The sequence below is a fragment of the Phyllobates terribilis genome, unplaced genomic scaffold, assembly GCF_046119375.1.
Source record: "Phyllobates terribilis strain yellow unplaced genomic scaffold, ASM4611937v1 Scaffold_11__3_contigs__length_659146591, whole genome shotgun sequence".
Lineage (NCBI taxonomy): Eukaryota > Metazoa > Chordata > Amphibia > Anura > Dendrobatidae > Phyllobates > Phyllobates terribilis.
The window spans coordinates 92,140,465-92,162,447 of NW_027362771.1; the positions used below are offsets into that span (position 1 = coordinate 92,140,465).

The window sequence follows — 21,983 nt, forward strand, 5'->3', positions numbered from 1 at the left end:
GAATGAAACCCCAGCCCTTGTCCAGGTTGAACTTTACTACGGTGCCCAGCATTCTCACACTTGTGTTGTATTCACAGAGCTGCAGCAGCTGGGATGGATGGATGGATGGATGGGATCACACAGCACAGAGCTGCAGCAGATAGATGGGATCACACAGCACAGAGCTGCAGCAGCTGGATGGATGGGATTACACAGCCCTCTGCAGGGGGAGGCGACAATCTCCCCCCTCAGTCTGATGCAAAGGGGAAGAAGGCTGGCACCTTTCAGCCTGAGTGACAGACAACTCTGGTACAGTCTATGCAAGTGGGAGGGGCCTATTTTGGCACCATTTCCAAGGCTTTGCTCACTATGGGACACCCCACATATCATTAACTCTGCATGTGCTACAGTAATGGCTGCAGTTTATACAGTTATACACAGTCTTTGTGGCACACAGGACCCGGTTAATGGGTCGGTTTATCCTGCTGGTGACGCCAAGTTGACGCGCCCCCTGGAATCTGTGGGGTACTCGGTAGCCGGGCCGGTCCTGTATTGGGGTAGTCACGGTGGCAGTGACCCGGTCCGTGGCCCTGGGAGGTCAAATAGTTAAAGAAAAGGGGAATAAAGTTTTTGGGGAAAATGTTTGTGACGCCACCCTTGGTATACGGCTATATGGGGCCGCCGCTGCGGTGCAGATTCACTGGAGCTGATGGTGACGCAGCAGAGTTGGTTCAGCTCTCCACGGGCAGAGCTAAGCTCCAGGGCAGTGTAGATGATTTTTAGAGGTAGATCTTGTCGGTGCAGTGTAGTGCAGTGCTGGTGATGCAGTAATGAGTCAAGGACACAGTGGAGTGCAGTCTTCAGGCTTTACTCATAGTTCATACCCAGTGTCCCAAGCTAGTGGCCGTGGGCCTTGTCGGGCCACGTCCTCTTTGTCCCCTTGGTCCTCTATGGCCACCTTTTCGGCGATTAAGTGTGGAGTGTGGCTACCGCACCTGAAATGCTGCAACCTCCGGTTTGCTAGCTGAGACCTAAAGTTTTCCACTAGGCTGGGGCCAGTCCCCTACTGCGGCCTGATCCCTCCATGCCAGCGTGAATTCGGGGGCACGGGTGGCCTCCGCACTCGCCTTGCCCCTGGGATCCCCTCTGTCTCTCTGGAGCCCTCCTCCCTGCTCCTGTCTTCTTTCCTCACTTTCCTCCTCCTGGGCCTCTCTGACTGGGCTCCTCTCCTCTCTCACTCCTCTCCACTGAACTCCTTCCTTGCTCCCCTGAGCAGGACTGGACCCTTCTAGAACTTTCTACCTTCCTTTTATACTCTTCCTTTCAGTGCTCCCCTGAATTTCTTCCTCCACCCACACCCACTACATGGTTCCCTCTCTTTTGGTCCCCCCCCCTTCCAGCCAGGGACAGGGCTCAGCAGTGACCAAGTGCACCTTGCCGCGCCTGCTGGTCTGGAGTGGTGTAGTGCTCCCTCCTTACCTGAGAGTGGGGTACCACACCTCTGGGTGAGATGCAGTACCTCTGTGGCAACTGGACCCACAGGGGCACCACAAATGCAACATGTTAACATATCCTAAATCTGTCTACTCACCTGTTTATAAAATTCTATGCAGCTGGATGGTGGGACAAGCTGGAGTTGTATTGTTGTGGATAGATAGATGGTTTTGCCTGTGGGCATGATCGGCAAGCTACAGCATTTCATTCTTGTAACATTACCATCATGTCTGTTCCCTTCCCTTTATATAATATATAGTAGTAGCAATAGATCATAAGAAACTAAAATCATATTTAAAGCCACTAATTGGGATTGTCAAACTGTGCAGAACTGACAAGGGAAGTAGTAGGCAATATATAATATATAGTTGAAACCGGAAGTTTACATACACTTGTGGCAAGACGACTCATTCGGCTGCAGTCGGAAGTAGAAACAGGAACGGTTTCGTCTGCAGGTTTATTATGTCAGCCTAAAGCACTGCAGACTTCAGCAAAGATAAACTCAGCCTTGCTGGCATAAAGGAGCTGGGCAATCTGGAGGACTTTACACAGCTCCTTCATTACCTTGCTCATGAATGGGGTTCCTTGGTCCATTAGCATCTCCTTCGGCAGTCCGGTCCTGGCGAATATATGGACAAGTTCCCGGGCTATGCTCCTGTAATAATGGGGAAGGACGTAGCCTTCTTTCAGCACTGATGTAGTTGAAAGAGAATGTTCCCGGAGTTAGACCTCTCTGAACTGTTGGTAGGCCAAGCTAAGGGGTTAGCTGCAGTGGTCCGGTCAGTAGAGTAGAGGGGGAACTTAGTGCCATGAACAAGCCTCGAGTGTTTATAGAGCTGACATAATTCCTTGTGGGCTGCAGTACTGGTAACCAGCCACAAGATGCCACTGTACCAGGTGCAGATGCCAGGTTGGGTCTGCCAGCAGTATTGCAGACAGTGATGGGGTTAATGGTGTGTGATGACAGCCCACAGAGGGTGGGCACATTAGGAAAATCTCTGCTTAGTTTGCAGAAGCAGGAAGTGATGATTCATTAAGAGTTAGGACAGTGAACCATACGGGCAGCCTGAGTATATGGTGGCTGCTAGGGTAGACGGGAGCTCCATACCCTCAGATAGTGAGATCATCAGTGTAAAGATCTCCCTGCGCAAGAGTCCTGTTAGCTGGCCGGAGAAGCTCAACGGAGGTATTGAGAACCCGGGGCACTTCTAGTCTGCAGGTAGCAGAGGAAGATAAATAGGACTCCAGGCTTAGACGTGGGGGAGATATTGGATCCGGAACACTGCTGGTATTGCAGAAGAGTCTCTTGGGCTAGAGATTAGAGTCACAGAGATGCTTCACCCAAAGAGGGAACCAGGGCTGAAGATGTTGCCAGCGCCTGTGAGGGAGATAATAACCTGTCAGGCCTTATCCATTATATCTACCTGTAAATATTGTACATATTCCTCTTCCCCAAGTAAAGTCCAAGTTATGGTTAAGAACCTTGTGTCCTCTGAATTTATTGCTGCCCTTGTCCCAGAAGAGAAATGCCTGGAGACAGTCGCGATCGGATGGTTGGAAGTGGAGAGCACCACACACACAGCCATACATCAGAGGGAGGACACGTATTGTCTGTAGGGTGCCAGAGCGAGCAGGGGCTACAGCTCGCCCACGACTACCTCGCCGAGGCACCTTACACTCCTACTCGACGAGTTCCTTAGTGGTACTGCTTCCGGGTACCGGGTCGCATAGTCCATGACCACCAGGATGTATTGGTGGCCCCGTGCTGATTTAACTAAGGGCCCCAGTAGGTCCATGGCAATCCTCTCAAAGGGAACTTCTATCACAGGATGTGGGATTAAAGGACTATGGAAGTGGGAAGAGGGGGCGGTTATCTGGCAGGTGGGGCAGGACCTACAATAGTTTAGAATCTCCCGGTAACACCCTGGCCAATAAAATCTTCTCAATATCCTCTCTTGAGTCTTCTCGACCCCCAGGTGTCCCCCCAGAACATGTGAATGGGCCATATCTAATAACCAACGTCGGTATGTTCCTGGAACTAACAGCTGCTCCACTATCTCATCACCCCTTGGCTTGGTCACTCGATATATTAACTCCCCCTGAATGGCAAAGTGTGGGTACCTGGTGTCTGCCCCCGGCTCTTGAGCAACCCCATTACAGACAGTAACATTGTCCCACGCCCCCTTAAAGGTCAAGTCCCTAACTTAAGCAGACCCAAAGGGCACCTCTAACTCAGGGAGGTCGGCCTCCTCAGTCACAGTCTCGTCCTCGTCGCCGGCAAGGACGCACAATGGGAACTCCACCACTTCAGATTTCTATGGGGGTATGTCCCTAGAGACCTGGCTTTTGGTCACGCAACTCAGTCCGGTTCCCTTCCCCCACAAGTCCCAGAACAAAAAAAAATCGCGCCCAATATGACGGGATGTATCAGGTCCTTGACCACCCCGACCTCATGGGATTGGGCACCACAGTCTGTTCCCACTGTCACTCTGGCCACAGGGTAGTCCTTGTCATCCCCATGTATGCAGCAAACACCCACAGTCTTGGCAGGGATCAGCTGGTGGGGAAGGGTGGCACTGATTAGGGTCACCAGACTCCCTGAGTCCAACGGTCCAATCACCATCACCCCATTAATGGACACAGCACACACCTGCGGCCCCTCTGCAGGTTGACCATCCACACTACAGGCAGGATAGGCATAATAGAAACAATGCCATCCTAGGCTGCAGTCCATTGGTTCAGAGGACATATGATAATGGGCGGCTATGTGTCCTGGATTATGACACCGCCAACATACTACATCCCTCACAGCAGTCTTTGCCGGGCCCTTAGTGGGATTGGGACGACCCCCATTTGTGACTCTAGACCCCTTACCTGGCGAGCCCGCCCCCCTTTGGGTACTCCAGTACGGAGAAGTGACTATGTCCGGCTTCCCCAAGGGATTTTTCGACCACTTGGTACCTCTCTACCAGGCCCATGAGGTCGTCCGCATTCCAAGGGTCGCCCTGGGCAACCCAGGTCTGCACCGGCCTGGGTAGGGAATGGATGAACCTGTCCATCACCACACGCTCAAACATCTGGGCAGGAGAGGAAGAGTCTGGCTGCAGCCACTTCTGGACTAGATGTAGCAAGTCAAACATCTGTGAGCGAGGAGGTTTGTCGCCAGCATACGCCCAGTGATGGACCCTTTACTCTCTGACAGACATAGTCACTCCCAAGCATGCCAATATCTCTGTTTTTAATTTGGCATACTCCTGTTCATCCTGCAGGGCCAGGTCATAGTAGGCCTTTTGGGGTTCACCCGTTAAATAAGGGGCCGGCAGCTCCACCCACTGCTCCAGCAGCAGTCTTTCCCACTCTGCCACCCTTTCGAATACAGTCAGAAACACCTCAACATCATCCCCTGGAGTCATCTTTTGAATCACATGCCTTACAGCCTTCCTGACGTATGAAACACCACCTGGACTTGGGGGAGGATCGGTTTCCTTGCTGCGGATCTCCCCTGCTATGAGGTCCATCTGCCATTGCTGCTGTTGGATCTGCTGCATGAGGAGTTTATTGGTCTCTTGAGGTACTTGCTGGCTCTGCTGCTGCTGCTCTCGTTGCTGGTGTAGAAGCTCCCGGTGCTGCTGCTGCATGTTCTGTTGGCTCTGCAAGTGCTGTTGATGTTGCTGTTGTTGGCTGTGAAGCAAGTGCTTGAGGAGTTCCTCCATGCTGCCGGACATCTCTGGCTGGCTGGCGGCCTTTACCCAGGACATCCACCAATCCCTGTGGCAGGTATATGTGTTCCTGGAATCTTGCTCGCACTCTCACACCAACTGTGGCAAGACGACTGACTCGGCTGCAGTCGGAAGTAGACACAGGAACGGTTTCAGCTGCAGGTTTATTATGTCAGCCTAAAGCACTGCAGACTTCAGCAAAAATAAATCCATCCTTGCTGGCATAAAAGTAAAACAAAAGACAAATGGTAACACAGTCCATATGTGTGCGGGTTTGCCCTGCACCAATTTGCAGCACCTTCAACTCCTCTCTGAGCCGAAGTTACACAGCCTGGAAACTTGTCTCTCCAAACTCACCAACAACAGAAAAAAAACAGGACTGAGCATTTAAACTTGCTCAGCCACACCCTTAGAGGGGGTATGGTGAATGACGTCCCTCCCGTCTCTATGTCATTCACACCAAACCACTCCCATCACAATGGTGAAGTAAACCCCCAACATATCACATGCTGGAGAATAGTTGTAAGTTCAGTTCACAAAGGCTAGTAGCCGTAGCGAAACATACCTTCCCTCACATATAACACCAGTGACTCTGTCACACACTATATAAAAAGACACATATGCACGTTTTTTCTCAATATCTGACATGAAATCAGAATAAACCTTTCCTGTTTTAGGTCAATTATGATTACCATAACTTTTAATATTTGCCAAATGCCAGAATAATGAGAGAGAATGTTTTAAGGCATTTTTATTACTTACTGCAAAGTCAAAATTTAAAAATACATTTCATTAGTATTGGTACCATTGCCCTTAAACTGAATGACTTGGGTCAAACGTTTCGGATATCCTTCCACAAGTTTCTCACAATAGTTGGTCAGAATTTGGGCCCATTCCTCCTGACAAAACTGGTGTAACTGATCCAGGTTTGTAGGTCGCCTTGCTCGCACCTGCCTTTTCAGCTTTGCCCATAAATTTTCAATAGGATTAAGATCAGGGATTTGTGATGGCCACTCCAAAACTTCTGGTTTCAACTGTAGTTGGGATTCTTTTAACAATTGGCATTCAGGCTAATCACACTGAGTAGTGGGGCATGGTTGTTGATGTTTGCACAATTAATACATTTTCTTATATTGTGGTCAATTCAAACTAGCGTTTGGGTTACTACTATGAAGAAAAATGAAAGTTTTACAAAATACCGTACTTTATTTTTCATAAATGTATTTGCTCCTGTATTCATTACTATATCCATCTGGTTACACTACAGACGAATGAATTTAACCACATAAAGTACGTACTAGAAATAGAAGACAAAACATAGATAAAGACATAGAAGATGGTGCCCTACAATAGATAAAAAGATTATCTGCTCTGGGTCATCTATGACACAAATGGATAGGATGGAATGGAACAGAGATTTATAAATACAGAAGTACTGAAGATGAGGGTTACAAAGTAGACTTTTTATAGAGATGCTTGAAATCAGCAGGATTCTATTTTTTATTGTTTCTGCACTTTGGAAACAAAAAGACAGGTATGCTTAATAGGCCTGATGTGACTGTCTACCTGAAGGTTCTATAAAAAATAGAAATAAAAAAGTCATAAAAAATAACTTTGAATTCTAAAATGATTTACACTCAAATTTAAAGAAGTCAAGAACAAAATAAAAGTAATTTATTTGTGTTTTTTATTTAAAAAAATATATTATACCTTTGTTCCCACTTTGTGTTTTGGACAGTTTTAAAGACTGTTCCCATAACTATGTTTTTTTAATTATTTTTAAAAACTGGTAACTGGAAATTTTATTTGTGTTGCTTGTAGCATTTTCTTTGCACTTAATGGTCTTTTTTACCTTTTATTACTATTGACTAAAGTGAAAACAATTGTGCCATGAAAATTCATATAGATCACCATGTATAAGTAACTCTAGGGACATTTCCTACAGCAGATTCATTAACAAAAATGTAGACTTTGAATTATTTTATGAACACACAAAATGTGTTATTTTTTATTGCAGTGTGGCACAACTAGCAAGTGTGAATGAGGTTTTAACGTAAAGAGTAACTACAGCAGACATAGTTAAATTATACCTCTTGAAGAGCTTTTGAAAAACACCTGGTGGAAAAAAAAGTGAATATTCCTTCTTTCAAGACGCTCCAGAAGAAAACCTATCCAAATTAGGCACTGTCCAAGCAAAAGGCTGCAACTAATGCTTCAGGAAAAAAAACTGTTCCAAACCTCTTCGTATATTCTTCAGAAAACATTTTAGAAGAAAACTTCCTCCAAAAACTCCAGAGCATTTCCTGCAGCGGTTCTCACTTGAAAAAACTGTGATTTTTGAACGCCTCCAAAAAAACTATGCAGGAGCGTATCTAGGGGCATTTGCTCCAGGTGCAGCCGGCAGGGAGGCATCACTGGGCCGCTTGATACGGCGGTCCGAGCTGTCTCCCCGATCGCCTGCATTTTGCCACTCTGCCGAGTGAGCTGGCCTCCTGTTCTCTAAGCTGGCTGTCAGTGTGATGAGGTCATCTGCTCACACTACTGACATGACTCTCGGCAGCCGCAGAGGCGCTGTGAATGAATTTCAGTACAGTAATTGCTATAATGGAGCTGAAGAAGCAGAAGATTTATGTAATGGGGAATCTTGTGGAGGGACAGTGGAGGATAGGAGAAGGATAAATTTGAGATTAGCGTATGGATAGGGGAAAATGTGTGAGGAAACATTATGGAGAGTGGGGGGGTCGGGCGAGGAAACAATATATAGTGGGGGATAATGTGTGAGGAGACAGTATGGGGAGCACTGGTGGAATTGGTGAGGAGACAGCGCAAGGGATGTGAGGGAAGACAGTATGGGGATTGTGGGGGGATGTGTTAAGAGACAGTATGGGTAGCAAGGGGGGAAAAGTGTTAGGAGAGAGTATGGGGAGTGCAGGGGAGGAATGTGGGAGGAGACAGTGCGGAGAAAACAGGGGAATATGTTAGGAGACAGTATGGGTAGTAAGAGGATATGTGAGGAGACAGTATGGGGAGCAGGGAAGTGATGTGTGAGGAGACAGTATTGAGGGGGCTAGTGTGAGGAGAAAGTATGGGGGAAAAAAGTGTGAGGGGCACAGTATAGAAGTGGGACATCATGGGGGGACAGTGTGAGGGCACAGTATGGAGTAACTGTATGCAGCGGGGTGAGAGTGTGAGAAGAGGACACAGTACATTATATACAGTGGCGACCAAAAGTTTAGCATTTTTTTAAAAGTGTGATTACTTCTGTCTGGTTGTTGTGATGTCATTTTCCTGATGATGAACTGAAAGACCTTAATTTTAACGAAAATGCTTTTGAATATAGGTATGGCCATTTAATTAAAGAAAATGGACTGCCAACAGTTTTGCATATACAATTTATTGATCACAGCATAGAGAGTAATTCACTGTTTACAATGCCATAACATAGTATTTTGTAGCATAACATCTTGCTTTAATTACTGCACCACACCGACGGGGCATTGAAGCCACTAGGGTATGCAAGACATCTTGAGGGATCTTGCTCCATTCCATTTGCAAATCTGCAAACAATTCATCTTTATTGCTATGGGCACGGGGCCCAACTCATTGCCCTTACTCATCCGAAAGGCGCTCTATAGGGTATAAATCAGGTGATTGGCTTGGCCATTGCAACAGGCTAAATTGGATGTGTGTTTAGTATCATTGTCTTGCAGGAATTTCCATCTCCTGCCTACTTTGGTTTTACCATGTGGCTGCATTACATTCTCCAGTATAGCCTTGTACATGGTAGCATTCATATTTTCATCAATTCTATGCAGATGTCACGGGTGTGTCAGAAGTGACAAACAGTCGCCCTGCAGTTGGTTGCAGGAGATCTCTTCGTTTGTCATTACAGACACCTTCTTAAAAGCTGTCTCTCTAGGACCCAGCGGCTACCTTCCTCTTGCTAATTAACACCCTGGCCTACTGTTTGCTAGAGGTAGGTGCCGGCAATACTCACATGGCCACTGGTGAAGGCTTGGAGCAAGTGCATTACTTCTTCCTCTCTGGTGCAAAGATGACATGTGTTCATCTCTCTGAAGTCGCCTAAAGCTAAGCTATCTTCCCTTGTTTGTTACCCCTTGTTGTCTTTAGTTGTCAGTGGGGATCAACTAGCCCTCGTACATTCCCTTCCCTAGCCAGGGCCATATGCCAGGGAAAGACAGGGCAAAGTGCCTGTGCAGCGATTGGTGCGGAACCAACATAGGGACATTAGGGGAGACAGGGTGATATAAGGTCAGCCTAGGATGTCTCCAGTACCCTCTTTCCCTAGAAACTGGGCCCCCTTTTTCCCCTTTCCTTTGTGTTGCACTTAGTCTTTCCTACACCTTGCGTGACAGCAGAGGGCCAATGGCAGATGCAGAAAAGCAGCTCCAAACAATGACATTGCCACCACCATGTTTCACTGTAGGTGTTTGGTACCTTACATCATTACATTTTCCAACTGGGCGGTATATATAGTGCTTGCCATCACTACCAAACAGACTGAACTTGGATTCATCCGACCACAACACCTTAGATCAATCTATCTCTTTCCATTGGCTGTGTTCTTTGGCAAACTCAAGTTGGACCTTCCGATTCTTTGCAGAGATGAAAGGCTTCTTGACTGGAACTCATGCATTCAACCCTACTGCTCTTAGCTGTGGCACCACAGTTTGGTGACTCACTTTGACCCCATATTCTTCGTTCATTTTGTGCAAAATCTGAACAGCACTTTTATGCACATCAGATACTGACTTTTTCTTAATAATGTGATCAACTCTGGAGAAAGTTTTCCGATGTCGTCCACTTCTAGGTTTGTCAGCTGTTCCATAATCTTCTTTTTCTTTCTTTAATATGCGTATCACTTGACTCTGATGACAGTTGAATTCCATAGCGACCTCTTTTTGGCTTTTGCCTGACTTCTCTCTCAGAATAATAAGCTTCCTGACATCTGGTGATAAATTTGGCTCTGTCTTTGTCTTTGCCATGTTTTAACCTAAAACACACACACAAAAAGAAAAAAAAAATGGTAAAATTTGACTATCCATGACAAAATATGCAAAACATTTGGCCCAGCAAATGTTGAAAACTAACACATAAAGGGCTAAAACAATGTCAAACACAATTTTCTGACAACCATTTACTTGTGGTTTACTAAAATCACCAGGAAAATGGCATCACAACAACCAGACAGAAGTTATCACACTTTAAAAAAAAAATGCAAAACTTTTGGTCGCCACTGTAGGCTGTGACAGACAAGAGGAGCCCAGTATGAAAAGGACAGGACAGTGTGGAAGGCATGTATCATAACAGGGACAGTGTGGGAGACATATTTTGTGCAGGGGGCACAGTGTGGGGCAATTATTTATTCAGGGATACAGGGTAGGGCAGATATTTTTATTCATTATTATTACCCTGTTATTTTTAAGGGCATCGTGTTGGAATGTGCTGCAGAAGACTAGAGAAGATGGAAGTCTGGACAGACAAGCTGTGGATGTGAAAAGTCATCATGGCATCTGACCAAGATGGAGGAAAAAGGAGAACAACCCCAATCTGTGGATATGTCACCTTTAAGATATCTCGATGTAAATGTTAATTTTTGATACTGACTGTGTCTCATCAGTCCTGGGGTTCCTGTATGGTCCACAGTAAGATGATAATTGATAACAGTGTGTAATACTGTAAGTAGGGCTGTGGAGTCAGTAAGCCAAACCACCGACTCCAACGGCTTAATTTCCCTGACTTCCGACTCCAACTCCGAGTCCATGACTCGGGACTCCACAGCACTGCCTAACTACTGAGGAGACAGTGGTACTTAACCAACACTATTTGATTAACACAGAAAGAAAATCTATCAGTATATATACAGTACAGACCAAAAGTTTGGACACACCTTCTCATTTAAAGATTTTTCTGTATTTTCATGACTATGAAAATTGTACATTCACACTGAAGGCATCAAAACTATGAATTAACACATGTGGAATTATATACTTAACAAAAAAGTGTGAAACAACTGAAAATATGTCTTATATTCTAGGTTCTTCAAAGTAGCCACCTTTTGCTTTGATGACTGCTTTGCACACTCTTGGCATTCTCTTGATGAGCGTCAAGAGGTAGTCACCGGAAATGGTCTTCCAACAATCTTGATGGAGTTCCCAGTGATGCTTAGCACTTATTGGCCCTTTTTCCTTCACTCTGCGGTCCAGCTCACCCCAAACCATCTCGATTGGGTTCAGGTCTGGTGACTGTGGAGGCCAGGTTATCTGGCGTAGCACCCCATCACTCTCCTTCTTGGTCAAATAGCCCTTACACAGCCTGGAGGTGTGTTTGGGGTCATTGTCCTGTTGAAAAATAAATGATGGTCCAACTAAACGCAAGCCGGATTGAATAGCATGCCGCTGCAAGATGCTGTGGTAGCCGTGCTGGTTCAGTATGCCTTCAATTTTGAATAAATCCCCAACAGTGTCACCAGCAAAGCACCCCACACCATCACACCTCCTCCCCCATGCTTCATGGTGGGAACCAGGCATGTAGAGTCCATCCGTTCACCTTTTCTGCGTCGCACAAAGACACGGTGGTTGGAACCAAAGATCTCAAGTTTGGACTCATCAGACCAAAGCACAGATTTCCACTGGTCTAATGTCCATTCCTTGTGTTCTTTAGCCCAAACAAGTCTCTTCTGCTTGTTGCCTGTCCTTAGCAGTGGTATCCTAGCAGCTATTTCACCATGAAGGCCTGCTGCACAAACTCTACTCTTAACAGTTGTTGTAGAGATGTGTCTGCTGCTAGAACTCTGTGTAGCATTGACCTGGTCTCTAATCTGAGCTGTTGTTAACCTGCGATTTCTGAGGCTGGTGACTCGGATAAACTTATCCTCAGAAGCAGAGGTGACTCTTGGTCTTCCTTTCCTGGGGCGGTCCTCATGTGAGCCAGTTTCTTTGTAGCACTTGATGGTTTTTGCAACTGCACTTGGGGACACTTTCAAAGTTTGCCCAATTTTTCGCACTGACTGACCTTCATTTCTTAAAGTAATGATGGCCACTCATTTTTCTTTACTTAGCTGCTTCTTTCTTGCCATAATACAAATTCTAACAGTCTATTCAGTAGGACTATCAGCTGTGTATCCACCAGACTTCTGCACAACACAACTGATGGTCCGAACCCCATTTATAAGGCAAGAAATCCCACTTATTAAACCTGACAGGGCACACCTGTGAAGTGAAAACCATTTCCGGTGACTACCTCTTGAAGCTCATCAAGAGAATGCCAAGAGTGTGCAAAGCAGTCATCAAAGCAAAAGGTGGCTACTTTGAAGAACCTAGAATATAAGACATATTTTCAGTTGTTTCTTACTTTTCTGTCAAGTATATAATTCCACGTGTTAATTCATAGTTTTGATGCCTTCAGTGTGAATGTACAATTTTCATAGTCATGAAAATAAAGAAAAATCTTTAAATGAGAAGGTGCGTCCAAACTTTTGGTCTGTACTGTATATGCACTCCAATACGGTCCAAAATTATTGCTTCCCAATCAATATATAACTACAATGAGAAACCCGTGTGCTGTCGCACCAGTTTCAAGAGTAGGAAGATACACAATAATTAACATAATTTTAAAATGAATATTTTTGAAAATAATTTAAAATACATTAAAAATAAAATTCAGGTACTTTCAAATTACATACACCACCAGCCCCAGGCTGATCAATTATAATTTTAATATATATATTTATTTATATTCCATCAGTTGCTATTCTAATATTATATTACACCTGTCCCCATATCAAAAGGTGCAAGTAGGCTTCCAAGTGCAAAATGCAAAATTTTCCAGGGCAAATATGCTACAAAGTGCAAATGCAGTTTTTAAATACCTCTTTTATGCCCCTATATACAAATGACTATTAATTAATGGTTCCATATGTGGATAAAAGTGCTAATGCTGAACTCCTTTTCAACCATAAAGGATTACTCAATGATCCTATAGTCACACTGGGGTCTTTCCTTAGTATTTCCTACATATACATCTATATGGGTACGAATATAAAGGTGTACTTACAAGTGTATAATATCAGAGAATGGGTGGTGTTGCTGGTCTTTACCTCGACGACGACGTTTCGCCTTAGGCTTCTTCTTGTATATATGTACAAGTATGCACTATATTATGGGTAACAGTAGCAAGGTCAATACAGTATGTTATGACACTATTAGAACACAGTGATCCCACTAAATATAATATCTATGCAATGTTCTATTATATACACGGTTTTTAATGTTCTTATTATCTAGCAGTTAAATGACTATTAATGTCTTCATGTCTTAGCTTAACGGGCCTCACTCTTAGTACTAGGCCCATCCCCATCGTAGTATCTGAAAGTTCCTCTGATCATTACACTGGTCCAAGCAAGGGTCACCGATATTTCCCGCTAGGTCGCAAGTCATTGGATATACAGTGTGCCTATTGCACTGGCCGTCTCCATTGCCTGAAGCGCGTCCCAGCTCACACCCTGTAGAATACGTCTGCACTGAAAAGTAACGGCCCACAGGAATGGTCCTCTACTACAGCCGAATCGCTGTTTGAGCCTGGTTCAGATCAGGTCACGGTCTTTTATTGGTGCTGCTGAAGAGGGGAGGCACAGGGCCAGTATCAACACGCTGTGGGCCGGAACTGAGTTCTTTACGCCCTGTGTCCCCTCTTCTATAACAGACTGAGAGTGGAGTGTATAGTGTGATGGAGGATATTCTTTACTCACTGTTACATTGTCCATGGGACCGGAACCGACTTCAAACAAGACAGAAGATCTTAGATCCGTATTAACTCACTTTAACTGTGCAATTCTTCTACACATGGCTGCAGCATACAAATTAAGACATGGTCTTTTGTTTGTGAAGTACCCTTGGTTATGTGCCTTTCCAGTGTTCGTCCTCATCCTGTCCTGAGATCCACCATCTTCCACTTTCTCAGCGACCCAGCTGAGAATCTCCCCATGAGGGATAGAGGCCTGCTTCTCAGTTCCTCTTGTAGGCTTTAAGCCCAGCACTGTGCCGGCATCCAGATCGAATATCAAACGTGTCCTCATTCTGTTCAGAAACCTTACACTGATAAAATACTTCCTCCACCGGTGTATCGGCTGCTTTAACCTGTCTCACTGTCTGTTCAGCCTTCCTTCTACACTCACTCTCTCTCATAGGGGACCTGCACCGATCCCGTTCTATAAGGGTCGTGAACCCATTACTCGGGTGTCCGTGTCATGGACTACACCCTGAACTCCCTAACTCATTGACTGGAACCCGGAAATTGTTTTTTATAAAAACTCTTCTAACCCCTCCCAATTGGTGATCTGATCCCTGAATTAACTATCTAATGTCTATGTAATGTAATGTAAATTATATCCCTACCTATTGTATAGTTCACCTAGTGAACAGACCTCCCGCATTCCCAGGGACGGCCTTAGGCAGAGCCTATAGAAGAACCGGCATACAATAACGGCCAAAGGGATAAAACACAGCAAACAACTTTATCACATAACTTATAACATACACATTCAACATAATACTTTAACTCTATCAACCTCTTTTTGACACGGCATCTTCGTCAGCCTGCCACCCTCCTACACTGCTTACGGCCTTCTAATGGCACTGCTTATGGTCTTCTACTGGTGCTGGTCATGGTTATTCTATTGTCACTGGTCACAGATCTTTCTCACAGCTCAGGCCTTCTCTGGCATCTGACTGCTCAGGGACCCTTCTGTGGCAATGGTGGCTCTTGTTAGAACCCTCCTGTTAGTTTTTGCTACCTTCTGTTTTGCGGTCACGTGACCAGCTGCCTATATATTCCAGCTCTGCCCTTCTGGCTTTGCTGAACTTCAGTGTTTTTTTCCTGTCTCTCTAGCCAGGTGCTTCGGTGCCTATCTCTGTCTAGTTCGCTTGGTCCTCTGGGACCTCTAGTACTTTTTGTCAGTTTGTCTTTTTGCTCTGCAACAACTTCTGTTAGGAGGTGTCCCATTTTTGTCCCAGTCCTTAGTTATTTTAGGGACCCCTCCCTTTATTCTATAGGTCTCTGTTCAGACTAGCCGAGAATGAAGGCGGGTCTGTTCACAAGGAACAGGCTGCCTGCTACATCGTAGGGATTCAGCTTAGTCTTACTGTAGGGACAGCTTTTCCATTTCTTTCCTTAGTTTATGTTGCAGATCATAACAGTAAGTCCAGCCCAAAAAAAAACAAAAAACTAAAAGGAAAAAAATTCGGGGATCAGTATGGTTTCTGTCCAGGATTTTTGCTCAACGTCTGCAGGGATTGTCTCTAGAGGTGGCCGAGCTTCAGCAACACGTGAGTAGCTGTCCTCGAGCGCATTTTGTCGAACCCAAGGTAGGACTGCCTGATATTTTTTATGGTAAACAGCAAGATTTTTTTTCCTTTAAAAATGCTTGTTATATTTTCGTTTGAGACCAATATCCTCTGGGAATGAATCACAACGCATTGGTTTTATTATGTCACTTTTGAGCAAAGAACCACAGGGGTGGGCCTTTTCTCTCCAACCTAAGGATCAGTGTTTAAGTTCTGTTGAAGAATTTTTCTCTGCTATGAGGCTATTATATGACGACGCTGATTGAATCTCATCTGCTGAATCAGAACTTAGACGTTTGAATCAGGGGTCAGATGATGTTGAAATTTATTGCACACACTTCAGGAGATGGGCTTCAGAAGTTAAGTGGAATGATTCGGCGCTGAAAAGTTTATTTCTTGCTGGTCTGAGTGAAAGGGTTAAGGATTTGCTAATTGCATTCCCTGCACCTGAGACTCTGCAGGAAGCTATGCAGTTAGCTGTTCGTGTGGACAGGAGAATAAGGTCCATGGTCAATGATGTAAAAACTCCTGTAACTTCAGGTCCTAGTTTCCAGAAAATCTACTCTGACAGCGGAGAACCAATGGAGGTTGGGGCGATGTCACTCTGCTCTCAAGAAAGAGATCGGAGATTCGCCGAAGGTTTGTGTCTTTATTGTGGTAAAGCTGATCATTTGATTAAGTATTGTGAGCGTCGTTTAAGTAAAGAAAAAAAAAAGGTCAGTTACGCCCGTATAGCTTGTTTACGCTCTGCAGGAGTATTCCTTTCTGGGTGTACTACTCTGCAGGGAGATTTGATTGAATTTCAGGTATTTGTGGATTGTGGTTCAACACTTAATGTGATTGATAAAGGTTTTTTTTGGAAAAACTTAAATTGAAATCCAAACCTTTGTCATCTCCTATTTCTGTGGTTGCAATTGATAACACTCCTTTGAAATGTATTACTCACACAAGACTGCTGCATTTCCTCTCACTATCAATGGTGTTCACCAAGAAATTTTGGACTTGGTTGTTTGGGATAATTTGCCCTCTCCAGTTGTTCTAGGATTGCCTTGGTTAAAACTGCACAATCCTTTGTTGGACTGGTCTACTAATGTGATTAAGTCTTGGAGTCCGAAGTGCTATTATAAATGTTGTAATGGTCGCATTGCGGCTGTGGAAAAAGGGGAATTACCAGTACCTATTCAAGATTTTTGGAGGGTTTTTTCGGAGGAGGAGTCGCAAATTTTACCTCCTCATAGGGATTATGATTGCGCCATTGAGTTTGTTCCGGGTGCTACTCTTCCCAAAAGTCGCTTGTTTAATCTGACTATCCCTGAAAGAAAGGCCTTGGAGTAGTACATAGAGACTAGCCTGGCAGCTGGTCACATTAGACCTTCTAAGTCGCCTGTGGCAGTCGGATTCTTCTTTGTTAAAAAAAAGGACGGCGGTTTACGTCCATGTCTGGATTTTCGTGAAATTAATAAGATTACCGTACGCAATTCTTACCCATTGCCGTTAATTCCTGACTTGTTTAACCAGTTAGTGGGAGCCAAGTGGTTGTCAAAAATTGAAATCCGAGGGGCATACAATTTGTTACGTGTGAAGGAGGGTGATGAATGGAAAACTTAACACTCCGGTAGGTCATTTTGAGAATCGGGTGATGCCCTTCGGTCTTAACAATGCACCTGCATTTTTTCAGAACCTTATTAATGACATCCTGAGACCTTTGATTGGTAAGAATGTGGTTGTGTATTTGGATGACATTTTGATTTATTCACCAAATTTAGAGTCCCATTGGCAGAGTGTACGTGAAGTTTTGCAGTTATTGAGTGATAATTCACTCTTTGCTAAGCTGGAGAAATGTGAGTTCGCTGTGCAGAAAATTAGTTTTTTGGGCTACATTGTCTCCAGCGAGGGCTTTGAGATGGACCCTGTGAAGGTTCAGGCTGTGTAGGAATGGCCTAGGCCTATTGGTTTGAAATCTATACAGAGGTTTTTGGGTTTTGCCAATTATTACAGGAAATTCATTAAGAATTTTTCTGTAATTGTTAAACCTCTAACCGATCTCACCAGGAAAGGTGCGAATACGACCCAGTGGACTACTGAAGCCATTGAAGCGTTTAAGTATCTCAAAGAGAGGTTCAGTTCTGCCCCTATTCTTATACAGCCTGAGACCAAACCTTTTTTGGTCAAGGTCGATGCTTCATCGGTGGGAGTCGGAGCAGTTTTGTCTCAGGAGAACAAGGGTGGAGTACATCCTTGTGCCTTCTTTTCGAAAAAAAATTCGGAAACCGAACTGAATTATGATGTTGGAAATCGGGAGTTGCTGGCTATTAAACTTGCGTTTGAACACTGGCGTCATTTTTTGGAAGGTGCTAGATTTCCTATTCAGGTTTTCACAGATCATAAGAATTTGATCTATCTGGATGCTGCCAAGCGCTTGAATGCCCGTCAAGCTAGGTGGGCACTTTTTTTTTCTTGGTTTCATTTTTCTGTTACCTATATCCCTGGTACTAAGAATGTTAAAGCCGATGCTTTATCTCGCAGCTTCTCTCCTACGGTCAGTGCCGAGGAGGAGGAGAGCATTTTGCAGAAAGGAGTTGTGGTGGTGGCATTGGACTCCGATTTGGAGAATGGGATTCTGAATGCTCAAGATGATGCTCCATCTAACACTCCCCATGGAAGGTTGTTCTTGCCTAGAGCCTTTAGGAGAGATTTGTTTGTGGAGTGTCATGAGTCTCGGTTGGCAGGTCATCCAGGAGTTTTGGAGACTAAGAGACTTATCAGTCGCAGTTTTTGGTGGCCTGGATGGCAGAAGGAAGTCATTAAGTGGGTGCGTCAGTGTACTGTGTGTGCTAGGTCAAAGGCTTCACATACTCCTGCTGCGGGGTTGCTTTGCCCTCTGGAGGTTCCTAGTGCGCCTTGGACGCATCTCACTATGGATTTTATTACTGATCTTCCTGTGTCTGAGGGTTTTACTGTCATCTGGGTGGTCGTAGACCGTTTTAGTAAGATGTGTCATTTGGTTCCATTCATTAAGTTGCCCTGCGCCAAGACACTCGCTAAGGCGTTTGTTAAGGAGATTGTCAAGCTCCATGGCGTTCCCACGGATATTGTTTCTGATAGAGGACCTCAGTTTGTGGCTCGCTTTTGGCGTGCTTTTTGTGACAGGTTGGGAGTTCATTTGTCATTTTCATCTGGTTATCATCCTGAGTCTAATGGACAGACTGAAAGAAAGAACCAGGATGTTGAACAGTTTTTGCGTTGTTTTGTGGCAGACAATCAAGAGGTGTGGTCTGAGTTTCTGCCTCTCGCAGAATTTGCTCTTAACAATCATACATCCTCCTCTGCTGGGTGTTCTCCTTTTTTTTGTTGCACTGGGAGACATCCGTCTTTTGGTTCGTTCTCCAAATTGGGGTCGGCGGTGCCGGAGGCGGAGAATTTTTCCGGTGATTTGGAGAGAGTTTGGACTAATGTACGTTGTAACCTGCAAGAGGCTAACAAGAAGTCCAAGAAGTATTTTGACAGAAAACGTAAAGAGGTTTAGTTTACTGTGGGTGACATGGTTTGGTTGTCCTCAAAGAACTTGCGGTTGAGGATTCCCTCTAAAAACTGGGTCCTAAGTTTGTGGGTCCATTTAAAGTGCTTCAGGTTGTTAACCCATCTGCTGTCAGGTTGGATGTCCCTACTTCCTGGAAGATTAATCCTGTGTTTCATGTTTCCTTGTTGAAAAAGGCTGACGTTTCTAATAGGGACGCCACTGTCACAGTTCCTCCTGTGGTGGAAGACGGTGAATATGAAATTTCTCGTATTTTGAATTCAAGATGGCATAGAGGGAAATTACAGTATCTTGTCTCCTGGAAGGGTTTCGGTCCCGAAGACAACTCCTGGGTAAGGATGGATGATGTCTCTGCTCCTAGGCTTGTTAACCCTCCGTCAGGGGCAATATGTTTCATAACGAGTTTAGGGGCATTGCGCCTGTCAGACACAGGCTAGAAAATTGGCTATATTTTCCTTTTTTTTAAATTTCAATGCTCTAAAAGTGATCAGTTACCTTAATAGGAATGTAATAAATGGCTTCTCAGGTTTCACACAGCCTTTAAAGTTAGGAAGATACTGGGAGGAGGGTGTTTCCCAGACAAACCACTGAAAATAGAGAAATTAAACTAAGTGAGCTGCGCCTGTCAGATCAGTTGCCCCTGACGGAGGGTTAAAGCTTTCCACAGGATGTTTCCTGATAGGCCTGGGCCTGGAGGATCCAGAGGATCCTCATAGAAGAGGGGGTACTGTTAGAACCCTCCTGTTAGTTTTTGCTATCTTCTGTTTTGCGGTCACGTGACCAGCTGCCTATATATTCCAGCTCCGCCCTTCTGGCTTTGCTGGACTTCAGTGTTTTTTGCCTGTCTCTCTAGCCAGGTGCTTCGGTGCCTATCTCTGTCTAGTTCGCTTGGTCCTCTGGGACCTCTAGTACTTTTTGTCAGTTTGTCTTTTTGCTCTGCAACAACTTCTGTTAGGAGGTGTCCCATTTTTGTCCCAGTCCTTAGTTATTTTAGGGACCCCTCCCTTTATTCTACAGGTCTCCGTTCAGACTAGCCGAGGATGAAGGAGGGGCTGTTTACAAGGAACAGGCTGCCCGCTACATCGTAGGGATTCAGCTTAGTCTTACTGTAGCTTTTCCATTTCTTTCCTTAGTTTATGTTGCAGATCATAACAGCTCTTAGCCCACCTTGCAGTCACACGACCTGACTGGTTCAGGTACTGGCGCCAACTCTCCCCTTCTCGGCCCGACCAGGCCTTTTATAATTAGTAACTGTGACGCAGGTGTCACCTGACCTGGTGTCTTCTTCAATCTCTTTCCCAGGAACATGCACTTCTACTCTTAGGGTTCCTACCACTATAATTCCTTCTTTACTTTCACTTTCACCTTTGACCAGCAGATGGCGATGTTCACTTGCAGTAACTCAGCTAAGCAGCATCAACTATACTCGTCTTCTCTCTTGTCCACCTCCTTATATTATACTCACTGTCAGGATTCAACTCTGCATGACGATTCCAGTAGTCATCACATGACCACTTATATGCAATTTTCATAGTTACAGCCATGTGACAACTAGCTTCTCTTCCTGCATCTCTCAATGAAGCAGGGGCTGTAGTATTTCACTGAACATTGAGAGAATTAGGAAGAGTAGCTTGTCAGTACGCAACTGTAGGTATGGAAATCACATATGAGTGGTCACGTGACCACTAGGATTCGGGAAGCTGCAGGACTTGTCAAAAATGTAATCAGGTGTAATGAACTCCTTTAATAATAGGGTATTAGAATTCACCCAGCCTCCCTTCAATATATTCTGATATTCCCCACTTCTAAACAATGGCCAGACTATAAATGCTTCCTGATATGGAGTTTTAGGACAGGTACCAGTGCACAAGTAAGAAGATGGAAGTTCTGGCCATGTTCCCCTTGAAGACATGTGTATTATTGCAATGTATTTTGATGTGCAATGTGTTTAGTAAAGTGTGTTATTAATGATAAGTTGTGTTCTGCCCAGCCACAGGTAGTTACTAGGGACAGTTAAGGTTAACGGTTGGGACTAGCCCAGGGTGGGAGGGACTAAAGTGAAGGGGCAGGGGGAGTTTCCTGTCAGGAAGGGAGTTAGGGCCTAGCCAGCAGCTAGAGCACATCTTTGGTCTGAGTATTCAGCAGAGTGGCATGGATTGGGTGTCCCGAGAGTGAGTGGAGACTGAGATAACAGATAGCGTGATCCAGAGGGGAGACAAGGAAAAACATTAGGAGTGAGAGATTCTCTGGAGGCGAAGTCTGGGGCAGGAAGCCCAGTGAGATGGTACGGAGTTATCGAACAGTCAAATGACAAAGCAGCACTGAGAAGGAAAGCGAGATGAAGAGAGAATGCCCCATGAGGCAGTTCTAAGGCCTGGCAAGCAGAGAAGCTAAGTAATGGCCATAGTGGCACAAGTAGCTCCCCTAAGAGAATAAGGACACGGAACCGTAGGTTGAGGAATAGAACGACTTGCTTATTGGTTTCGTTGGAGACTAGGGTAGCTCCTGAAGTGTTGTGCTGGGTGGTTGTGAAGCTAGAGAGAGAGGCTAACAGAAAAAGAGTGGAGCGACATTAGAAAGGAAAGTGTATGAAGATGTTCTATGTTTTAAGAGAAACCTCCATGAACCCACTATCCACTATACATAATCCTCCCCACATTCTTGTTCAGTAAAAGACAGTTTGTTTTTGAGTGTTGGTTTCCCTCATTGAGCTTTATAACAACCAGCCAAAGTCACCAGCATCATGCGGTCAGCAAGGGCTTAGCACCCCTACAGGTAAAGCCCACACAACCAACAAGGACCCACATTTTCCTGTAGTTGTGTCGGGGCGTAGAACGAGTACCTCACCCACGGCTACCGCCCCGCACCATGTTACACACACATGATTTT

At 45.0% G+C, this 21,983-nt stretch overlaps 1 long non-coding RNA gene across 1 annotated transcript in view; it reads right to left on the minus strand.

Moving 5' to 3' along the window:
- Window positions 1-8,616: 8,616 nt before the first annotated feature.
- The window catches only part of LOC141165003 (uncharacterized), a 38,836-nt gene continuing 25,469 nt past the window's right edge, over window positions 8,617-21,983 (minus strand). Inside the window, exon 3 of the long non-coding RNA XR_012251025.1 lies at window positions 8,617-10,206. This is a non-coding gene — a long non-coding RNA (uncharacterized lncRNA). The remainder of the gene's footprint in view (window positions 10,207-21,983) is intronic.